Source organism: Sturnira hondurensis, unplaced genomic scaffold (assembly GCF_014824575.4).
Source record: "Sturnira hondurensis isolate 20B ecotype Veracruz unplaced genomic scaffold, ASM1482457v3 Scaffold0014877, whole genome shotgun sequence".
Classification (NCBI taxonomy): domain Eukaryota; kingdom Metazoa; phylum Chordata; class Mammalia; order Chiroptera; family Phyllostomidae; genus Sturnira; species Sturnira hondurensis.
Window position 1 is genome coordinate 42,531 of NW_028087508.1, and position 11,549 is coordinate 54,079.

Below are 11,549 nucleotides of genomic sequence, written 5' to 3' on the forward strand. Positions count from 1 at the left end.
TATCTTGGAAAATATTCCATGTGCATTTGAAAAGAAAGTGTATTTAGCTTCTTTAGGATGAATGGCTCTCTCTATATATATATCAATGAGGTCCATTTCATCTAGAGTGTCATTTAATGCTGCAATATGTTTGTTGATATTTTGTTTGGAAGATCTGTCCATTTTTCACAGTGGGGTGTTATAATCCCCTACTATAATTGTGTTGCTGTCAATATCATGTTTGTGGTCCTCTAGGATTTTCTTTATATATTTGGGTGCTCCTATGTTGGGTGCATATATATTTATGATGTTAATGTCTTCTTGGTGGATTCTTCCCTTGAGCAATATGAAATGACCTTCTGGGTCTCTCTTTATGGCCCTGTTTTTGAAGTCTATTTTGTCTGATATGAGAATTGCTTCCCCGGCTTTTTTTTTCTTGTCCATTTGCTTGGAAAATTTGTTTCCATCCTTTCACTTTTAGTCTGTGATGGTCTTTTGACCTGAGGTGGGTCTCTTGTAGGGAACATATGTGTGGGTCATGCTTTCTAATCCATTCAGCTATTCTGTGTCTTTTAATTGGTGCATTTAATCCATTCACATTTAAGGTTATTATTGAAAGGTGCTTATTCACTGCCATTTATGTACCTGTGTTCCTCTCTGCCTCTCTCTTTTCCTTCCTTTCCTTAAAGCAGCCCTTTTAGTAATTCTTGTAGAGCTGGTTTAGTGGAAACATACTCTTTTAGACTTCTTTTGTCTTGGAAGCTCTTTACTTGGCCTTCTATCTTGATTGAGAGCCTTGCTGGGTACAGTAGCCTTGGTTGTAGGCCTCTGTTTCTCATTACTTGAAATATTTCTTGCCATTCTCTTCTTGCTTGGAATGTTTCCATTGACAAGTCAGTAGCCAGCCTTATTGGGACCCCCTTGTATTTTACTTCCTTTTTCTCCCTTGCTGCCTTTAGGATTCTCTCTTTGTCTTGGAGGTTTGCCATTTTAATGATGATGTGTCTTGAAGTAGGCCTCTTTGGGTTCCCCCTGCCTGGGACTCTCTGCAATTCCTGGATCCGTGCGACTTTATCTCTACTTAACTTAGGAAAATTTTCCATTATCACTCTTTCAAGTAGGTTTTCTATCCCTTGTTCCTCTTCCTCTCCTTCTGGTATTCCTATTATTCGGATATTATTATGTTTCATGTTGTCTTGAATTTCTCTCAAATTCTCTTCATTTTTTCTGATTCTCTTTTCCCTTACTTGTTCCATCTGGGAGATTTTTTCTATCCTGTCTTCAATCTCACTTCAGGGATCTTCCACCATATCGGTTCTATTCTTCATACCTTCTACTGTGTTCTTCAGTTCAGAAATTGTATTCTTCATTTCCTCTTGGCTCTTACTAATGGGTTCCATTTCCTTTTTCATGTTGGAATCGTTTCCAGAGAGTTCATTGTAGCTCCCCTGTAGTTTCTGGTAGCTCGTTGTAAGGTCTTTGAATTTCCTGATAACCAGTGCTTTGAATTCCATATCTGATAGTTGACTTGCCTCTATTTCATCTAACATTCTTTCTGAGGCTTCCTCCTTTTCTTTCATTTGGGCATTGTTTCTTTGTCTTCCCATTGTTTGTGATACTCTTCTTGTTGTCCTCCGCTTCTTAAATTGATCTGCTCTGGTTCGCTGGGTTTATGGTGTGAACTTCTATGGTAGGATACCTGCGAAAGTCAGCAGTGCAGTCTCCTGTAGGTATTTTGGTGTTCTCCGCTTCCACCTACTCCTTTCTTTATTGTGCGTGTGTGATCAGTTGGGGGGAGGCAAAATGGTTTATGATAGCAGAAGATTATTTTATGTTATTTACAGACACAGTGGGCAGAGAAGAAATAGACAATCTCTAGGCTATGTATAGAGTTAGCCCTGCTCTTCGACCCAGCTTACCACTTTTAGGAAAGGGTGGGCATAAGTTAAGTGTCTTCTTAAGAAGGGGGGCTGTGAGTTGTATCTAGAAAGCAGTGTGGTTGCAGGTGGTCAGATTTGAGGTAAGGTGACAGTACAGGTTAGTAACTGGGTGTAGCGCGACAGGAAATAACGTAATAGAATTCAGGAACCTGTAAGGTGGTCTAAGGTCCGAGAGATGTGTTATGAAGTATTACTGTTGTACAGAACAGCTCTTATTTACACTAATATTAGAGAAACACTCACGTGATAGATTCTATGTGATCTGTCTAAATTGGGGGTTATAGAGCTTGGGTAGTATAGCAAAGGAAAGCACGTGAAGTATAGAAAATCAGCAGAACACTGTGGAGGAAAGAGCATTGTGGACCTGTCAGGTAGTATGGTATACCCAGCCAGGACTAAAAAACCTGTACAGAAAGAGGTGGGATACAAAGATATTCTTAAAATGAAAAAAAGAGTAAGAATAATGCAGAAAAAAATAATACTTCTAAAAGAAAACTAAGCAACATACAAAGAAACAATCCAACACACATACACACACACCCAAGAGTCAGAAGAAAAGGGGAATAAGCGGAAAATTTGGGAAGAACAGAAGGACTAAAACTGGACAAAAAGGAAAAGAAATGAAGGACTAAGTATCGAAAGATAGAGCAACAAAACAGTTTACAAGATGTAAGATTAATTACAAAAGACGTTGAGAGAGAAAAAAAGGGGGGGAGGGATAACACCCACACACACACACACACACACACACACACACACACACACAAGAAGGAAAAAAAAAGGAAGAAGAAGGGCCCTTCCTTTGTTGGTTTCAAACTGGCCAAACCTGTTTCTCTGGTTGCTACGTCTTGGAGTGCAGGAATGCAGGCCCATGCGAGCAGGGTGCTGATTGGTCTGCGGTCGAGCACAGCACTGGGAGGCTGCATGTGTCCCTCAGAATTCGGAACCGTCCTTCTCACTCCTGTTCAAGACCCAGATGTTCTCACCCCGCCCCCTGGATGGCTGCTGGGTGGTTGAAGTCTAGCCGCAGTCTTAGAGCCCCTTAGTTCACTTTCCAATAGAGACTTCTCCATAAAGCCTGTCTCTCACCCCAGCCCATTCCCAAAAGTGCAGCAATGACAGTGTCCTTCTTAAATCCCTTGGACTGGCTGGCTGGTAGGCTCATGACCGCAGAGTCTGCAGTTGCCACCCTTTACGTTAACTTAAGCCCACAGGTCTCTCCCCAGTATTAACCTGCCTGCCTAGAGGGGGAGGGGGGAGTCAGTTCTCTCCCAAGGAGTGTGTTGCCGGCCAACCGGGTGCCAGGCCTCCAGCGTTCACTCCATCACAGGCACCCCGGCCCTGGATTCAGACAGGGCTCCTGTTTCCCCTTGATGGTGCCTGCCCCCATTGCGTGCCAATCCTCTTGGGTACTCACGCTCAGCAGGAGTTGGCCTGCCCTGGGCCCACCCTGGCGCAGCCCGCCCCAGAGTGCAGCCGCTTTTGTTCTCACTGGCCCCCTGGAGTCCTCGCCGACCTGCAGCTGTCTGGTTCCTCTGTCACACTCTCTGGTCTCCTATTTTCATAAATGTTGGGGAACTGTTGGTTGATTATGCTGTTCTTTGGTAGATCCTCCCGGATTTTCCACTAGATGCACGAGAGCTGGGTTCCCTCCGTGCTACTCTGTCGCCATCTTAACCCCTCTCCGAGGCCCCTGTTTCTTTTATAGTCAATTTCAGAAAAGCAATAGCCTCTCTCTCAAAGTCCCTATTTATGTCTGCGTGTGAACCATGGGAGCCTATCACCATGGCCACACATGATGGGCATCCACTGAACTTGAACCCAATGTACTGATTGTATCAATGTTTAACATGAAAAAAGGAACACTGTGCATGGGGATAAATCGCCATAAATGGTGAATACACTTCATTTGACATGACACATCTTCACTGAACTCCAAAATGCACAAGGAAAAATGTGTGTAGATTTCAGTGCTACGTGTGTGATAACTGTTTCAGTTGACATGGAAACATAGTACAGGCTGGATGTGGGTCTTCTATTGTCAATGACGTCCCAACCCTTCTCTCCTCTGAGATGATGTAAATACTGGATGAGGGCAGGAACATTCAGAGGGCTATTGTCTCAGGTGAAGAGAGTCCTTATTATCTCACCTTGAGTGAGGACAGAAATTACCACTGTGATGTCATAAACCGTGTTGGAACCTGGAATACCTGTCAACCCCTGACTTTTTTGTCAGAGGTCATCTCTGCGATGCTTGGTCAGAAGGAAGAACATAGAAATCTCTTCTTGATTTATGCACTTATTTTTCTCCAAGCACAATTGTGTTGCTCAGAAATAGGGGGATGCTTTCGAACTTGCTGGGAGCCACCTAGTTTTAATCGTCAAAGGTGACCCTGACCAAGGCCTCAAAGATGATATCTCAATGAAGTGCTTCATTCAGAGAACAAGGGGGCTCCAAATGTGCTCCCTGAACAATCACCAAAAATAAGAAGTGTTATTTCAGAAGCATATTGTCTGTATCTTTCTTATATTGCATTTGATCTCTTGAAAACTCTCTGAGTCTGATGTGCCTCTGGCAGCAAATTTTCTGGTCTCAGATTCCTGACTATCTTTCAAGAAGTCAGGAGGTCCATCACCCTGTCATATTCTCAGCACAGCAAAGCTGTACCACTTCTCAGTGCTTGTAACACACTGAGATTGTGGGTCATCACACTGTGCCACTTTCATAGTAATGCATGTCTATGTCCATGACTTCAGGCCATTTATATGCAAATGGGCTATGCTGGAAGGGGTTTCCATGGAGGAGACAAATTTTTCTGAGAAGCCCTGGGCATACATGGGCTTCCCAGTGTTTGTATTGATCTGGATAATGTACTGTCGACCCTCTCCAGGGGCCTGTCTCACCAATAATGTAGCTTAGTTGGTGGAAGTGTATCCAGAAGCCTTGAGAGAGACCTTCACTGAAAACTCAGGATTCCTCACCACAGCCCCAGTCTGCACCAGCAGTCCTGGGAGTGCACATCTGTGGAGAGGAGGCTGGAGTGGGTGGAAATCCCTCTTGAGACAACTTTGTCCCTTCCCAGACCCAGGAGCTAAGAAGCCCAATATCTGTAGCCACTGCCATCAGGAAGAGGCCTCTGCAGCTCCAGTTCATGGTGAGGGGCTGTGCCATCAGTTTTTCTATAGGGGAGGGTGTGGCTGTGGGTGATGCTGTCAGAGCACAGGTTAATCCTCATTTAACCTAGTCTACCTCTTCTCATTTGCATAGTCCTGAGGAAAGGTGCTTAATTTTTGAAGTCCTCCCCCCAACTCAGAGAATTAGAAGGCAAAAGGACCATGCTTAAAGGGAGTCTAATGGACTAATTCCTAATCCAGTATGTAGGATATGTGTCCCCTGACATGTTCTTGAGGTCTGTGCTGACATAACTCCTCTCACTGAAAAAGAAGCCGCAACAGGACATACTCCTCATTGTGAGCCCACCTTTCAGTGACACAAGGACGAATGGTACCAATCTAGCCTTGATACCTGCATGTGTTATTCCTGAATCAGTATGTCGCCAAAATGCTGCAACTAGTGAGTTAATAAAATCATTCCTGCCCCAGCTCCTTACAATTTGGATATAAAGTAACCATACAAATACTCTCATTGGCTATAGTTGCCATGTCTTATTGAGATTATTAAATGCTCTAAGAGAATAGGATATTTACAGTCATCTAATTTCCAATTTTATTTTAGATGATTTTTCAAAAGAGGAAGATACAAGTTTTCGGAGAAAATACCTCCCCAGCTCCCTCTGCATCTGGTCCTGGGGAAGAAGCACTCCTGAGTCTTAGGGGCCTCCTGCTGCCCCCACCTGCACCCTGAAGGGGAGGGTCCTGTCTGGGCTCAGAGAGATTGAACGTCTCATGGCTGGATGCTGACTTCAGGATGCTCCTACAGAGACAGCAAGTGCTGTGACATCTCGAGATACAGAGGACTTACCTTACTAGGCCCCAGGGACTCTTCAGGGAGCCTCCAAACAAGGGCTTTATGAGCCACTAGGGAGCCCCTTTCCTGGAGTGCTGAATGCACTGAAACAGCCAACACTTCTGAGTCTGGAAGTTCTTGGGGTTTTTGGAGACCTTCTTGTCCTCAGATTCCTCCATTTGAAGGTCCTATGTGAGGGTCCTGCATGTGGCACTAATCCCATCACATTTCTACTACTCGATTATTCACACACACACACACACACACACACACACACACACACATCATTTTCATGGTGATATTGTTACCATGAAATAAGTCTCCTGTCTCTCCTGTTCCTACCAAATGGGATGATCCCCCACATGGTTTCTAAACCTTAGTGGGATTTGTTAGGTGCATGAGGTCAGGTCTATGATGGACACCCAAGGTTTTCCCTTACTGATTCTCCATTCTGCTGGTTGTCTTCCTTCTACCACATGTTTTACAGACCTCAGACCCCATATCCCACGTGGAGACTGACCCACAGCTCAGTGACCCACAGCTGTGCCTGTCAGGGGCTGCAAGAACCAGCATCTCCTTCTTCACCTGGGTTTCTATTTGACCCTCCTTGACATTCCTCCACTGATCAATGCATCACAGGAGATAACTCAGGTCCTGCTGCTCATTCCTCAGGCTTCATTTCCAAGCTGGTCTTCTCTGTGGTTGGTCATGGAGGAGCTGTGTGATGTTCCACCTGTGGAATCCGTGTCCTCAAATCCAACAGCCCAGCAGGCACTGAGTTCTCACTCAGTTCCAGGCACAGACAGGAGCATCTGTTTTGATTTTCACTATCTGGGAAATGTCACAGGTGATTCCTACCTAGGAGAGCACTGGAAATGTCCACATTTTCACAGGACCTTAAACCTGTGCTGGATTTATCAAGCATCTATCAGGTATGTGTGCCAACACGTCAGTTCAGGGACTGCATATTTAACTTCTGTATAGGTGCTGTCATCATGTGTTACTACACTTGGGAACTGAATCATGTAAACACTCTTTCTTAGGAATCTTCACAGAAATATAAATGAAATAAATCCCTATCATTTTAGTGAACGTATGTCATGAACATGTGCACTAAGCCATCAGGAATGGCCAGCACTGTGTGATCCCATGGAGGTGAGGTCTGTAAGTCAGTGCAGCTTACAGACACAGGTACAAGGATGGTATATGCAGTACTGGACTAGGAACTTGGGAAGCAGGTGCTCCTGGCTGGACATTTTCATCATGAGGTGGAGTCAAAGCTGGGGTGGGCTGTGGAGCTCAAGCCTGAAACCTCAAACACAGTGTGTTTTACCATCAGGGATTTGTGGTGGACACATCACACATGAAGGGTTCTTACTGTGACAAATTGACCTGAGAAGGGCCATGTTAAATAGAGTTGGAGCAGCCACTCCAGAAAAATCCCTCGGCACATCTTCCTTGTCCTATCTGTGCATGGTGCGGACTCAGCACAGTCACATTTGCACTGGGCCCCCAACACTGTATTTTATGCAACTCTTTGCACAACTGACAAAAAGATGTGTCCTGACTAAAGGACTGAAAATTTCAGACAATCTTCTGAATTTGCACCCCCATGGGCAGCTAGAGACTGACTTAACCTGTATGCAGTGATGAAAGTTCCTCCCCTCTAGTCCTGAACCTGCATCCCTCCCTGTCCCACCAACACCCCTTGCCTTCACCCCTACTCAGAGCAGTATAAGGGCTTATGCCTTAATCTCTGCCTCCCAAAGAGCATTTCTTTGTGATTTCAGATGAGCACTGGATTTAGCTCACTTTAGTTTTCTACTTTTACAGTACAATTAAAAGCCAATCCTGCTGTAAGCAACTACATGGATGAACCCTAAGGATATCATGATGAGTGAAGGCAGGAGTCTCAGACAGTCCAGATACAGCTGGTGGGGGCAGCATGCTGGTTATTCAGAACTGGTGAGATGTGCATGGTAAGCTGCCTTTTCAAAGAAAAATTCTGTTATGTAGGATGGTTGGGTTCCAGAGGTTAGCTGCTCATCACTGCACCTGGGGTTATGAAGCAGTACATTCATGTTTGCTTTGTGTCAAGTGTAGATATTATGTGGAGTTCTTGTCACAACAAATGAAGGCAGACAGGACTTCAACTCCAGTGTGAGGGCATGAAAACTATGAGGGCTTCAGTCCTACCAGAATGCAGAAATTGTTTTTGAAAGTCATACCATGACTGGAAATTGTTCTACTGGAACACTGATGATGAAGAATTTACTCCAGGACAGATGCCAACAGTGGGAACATCTACACAATATACACTAAGGCACACACTGTCCCTTCCCTATTCTAGTGCAGCCAATGCATTAATTAGAGGCACTTTGAAGAGCATAGACTCTGTACTGCCTGCCCGTGGTAACAGGTTCCTTTTCCAGAAGAGGTCCTGCATTCAACCCCAAGCTGCTGGCTACTAAGGTTGAGATCCATGAAGCTGCCATAAAACTACAGGACTCACTTTGTTTGACTGACATCACTCCCAGAATGGAAGCCATGTCCTAGATGTAGAACCTGAGACACTGGGATCATGGCACTCTAATCCTGATATGACTGGCTGGGTTCACCCACCAGGGCAGGAGACTCGTGGAGACAAGAGCTGCCATGTAATCACACCTGAGCACTCAGCTCCTTATTGAGTGTAGAGTGTAGCCATCTTTGTCCCCAGCAGCAGGTGAATAACCTGTGTCAAAGTTTTCTCAGGAAAATGGCTAGAAATCAGCTATCAGGTACAGTCCAGATCAATTCTTATGGTGACTAAGTCGTTTCCAGACTAATGAAGTCTCAGCTGCTATAAGGTCCTGTGCTTATGGGAGAACCAAAGACAGAGGCACCTGGAGGAGACAGCTGCTTTCAGGACAACACCAGACTTGGTGGTGGACCCTGTGCATTTACAGGAGTCTGAAGGTGTTTGTTTCCATATGTGGAGCCATCCATTCATCAGGCCCTGCTGCGAATGAGAGTGTGGTCAGTCTATGCAGAGAGCAGCTTCTTGCCTGGTAACAGTGAGAAAGGGACAGAAAGCACCACCTCCCACTTTCCTCCTGGGGTGAAACTGTGATCACCAGGACACACCCCTTTGCAGTCTTTGAGCCTGGCATATTTCACGCTGAGTGATCCGTGAGACTCAGTGGCATTGATTCCTGTGTTACTTGATCATTATTTCATTGATGAGTAGATTCCATTCATGCATGTTCCCTAGTTTGCCTACTTCAAATTTAGGGGGAAAAAAACTTCTGGGAAGTTTATATCTTTATGAAAAAGGTTTGTACCTTCTTCACAAAGGTCTATAAATATGTGCTTATGTTTTGCTATGAAATTAGAATTTTTTCTTCTGGATCAAAGAGTCCTCAGTCAAATTTTAAGTATAATTTCATAATAAACTGTGATGCACTCTGTTAATAAAGGATAAAAATAGAAACTTGCTGAAGAAGAGGTTGGTAGTCCCTGGCGATTTCATCTGCAAACATGTTTACTCTCTTGTTTATTGCCTGCAGTGAAAACCTCAGAAATCAAATTCACAGAGAAGAAGGCAGGGTCCCTATATGCAGCTGTGACCTCTGAGAGGAAACTCCTGTCCCCAAGTGGAAGCTTCTTCCCTCCCCACCAGTTTCACACATACTCCTGGAGCTGTTTTCTGTATTGATGAGACCACGGTTCTCCCTGGTGTCCTGAGTGGTCTCTGCAGGCCATCCCTTCTGCCTCCCATAGGGAGGTTTTTGTCTGGGCTCACACTGACTTCCCCTCACTGTGTTTCTCACAGAGTAATATACGGCTGTGTCCTCAATTGTGAGACTGCTCAGTTCTAAATAAACTTGGCTCTTGGAAGTGTCCCTGGTGATGCTGAGTTGGGATTTCAGAGATGGGCTGTAGTTTGTATCTCCATATAGTACCGACCCCCTCCGGCCCCTTCTGTGGAGCCTTGCGGGTCCAGGGCACACCATTGATTCTTATAGAGAAGCCAGAGACAGTGCAGGTGAGTGACAGGGTCTGTGAGGACTTCACCAGTCCTGGGCCTGACTCCTGCAGCTGCACCTGGGACAAGACACCTGGGGACAAAGAACATCAGACCCTCTCAGTCATTTGCAGTCACCACCATCCCATAGAACCATTTCTGACACCTGAGACTCTCACCCAGGGGCACTGTCACCAGGCACAGCAGGAGACCCAGCTTTCTCATCTTTTCAGCCTTCTCAAGAAACCTCAGCCCTCTGTGAGGAGACAGTTGTGATCCCCCACAGCCCAGGGGACAATTTAAACTGGACGTAAGAAGGAAATTTGCATATAGAGAATTCAATTCTCATTAGTAAGGAGAGACATAGGTCACTGCTCCATGTCCTTCTGGTCTGTGAGCACATTTTTTCTCTCAAACTCTATGATGTGGGTCAGGGATGGGAGCATAGATTGTTTATTGAACAACATTGAATCATGACAATGGGCACCCCTTGGTTCCACACTTGAAAATTAATACTGGACTGGATGAGGGACTACACATTTTTAATTTCATGCATTATTCAAGTAGATATTCAAACAGATTGAAATTATGCCTAAATATTGGCTGAAATAAAAAAAAAACATCATGTGAAGTAGATTCATTGTTGTCAGATTGGAAAAATCATAATTTTATAAAAAATAAGAGTTGATGAAACTTTTGATGTAAAACAACAGTGAAATAAAAAAGTATTTTCTTTGACCTGGCTGAAGCCCTTGGGCTTGCAGGTGGTGGTTCAGGTACAGCCTCTGTGTCAGCCCAGCTGCAGGGAATGGGCCACACTGCTCTGGACAGCTGCCAGGAGTACAGCCCTGTCCCTGAAGCTGAGGAAGTTGCTACACGTGCTGTGTTCTCCATTTCACCTCACTTCTCTCAGGATAGTTCAGGCATGCCCTTCCCACAGGTGAGTCACTCTGAAGGCCTTCCAGGCTCCAAGACAACAGGAGGCCCTGAAGTCCTGGAGATACCTTCTCTCAGAGAGACACAGGCACTCACTCTGGCCAAAACGTGTTCTAACATGTGGGTGGATGACAGGTCCTGCTTCCTGGTCATAGAGTGAGTTTGGAGCCTGCCATCCTGACATTAATCTGAGACCCTGGTAGAAGGGGATATTGGGGATAATGCACTAGAAGGAACCTGGAAATTCATGATGGGACAATATGACACATGGAGAAAGACAAAAGTGCAGAGCAAGTGTATCTTTCACTAAAACATTAAATTGAAGTGAAATGCATGATGAGATTTAACACGTTGGTAAATGCATAAAACCAGGTTTGCTTCCCCAGGTCTCGCACACCCTTCACACATAGAAAATTCCCACTGCAGTTCCAATTATTTAATAGTGCACAGTGAGGAGTGGGGCACATCTGGCAGACTGAGGACATACATGGAACACATGGGAGATTTCCACAGGTGATTCTCCCTTTGTTGTCAAAAAACTGAGAGTGAGGGATTGGTGGAAACACATGGGGTTGAGGTGACATCTGTTATGGAGATGGCACCACTGTTCTTTAAATACTGGGGGACACCTGTGAGGTTCCCAGGGGACAGGCCAATATGGCCAGCATGAAGAAAAGATAGGTGGGTGCCCAGAGAGAGCAGAGAGAATGCCTCCTCCAGG

The 11,549-nt window shown here is 45.0% G+C and overlaps 1 long non-coding RNA gene across 1 annotated transcript; it reads right to left on the reverse strand.

Annotated features, from left to right (window-relative positions):
- Positions 1–632: 632 nt before the first annotated feature.
- Positions 633–9,816, reverse strand: LOC118999564 (uncharacterized). The gene is made up of 3 exons (XR_005069140.1): positions 9,699–9,816; positions 8,287–8,289; positions 633–646 (listed from the first exon to the last, which is right to left on the reverse strand). It is a non-coding gene; the product is annotated as an uncharacterized LOC118999564 (long non-coding RNA).
- Between the last annotated feature and the right edge of the window lie 1,733 nt (positions 9,817–11,549).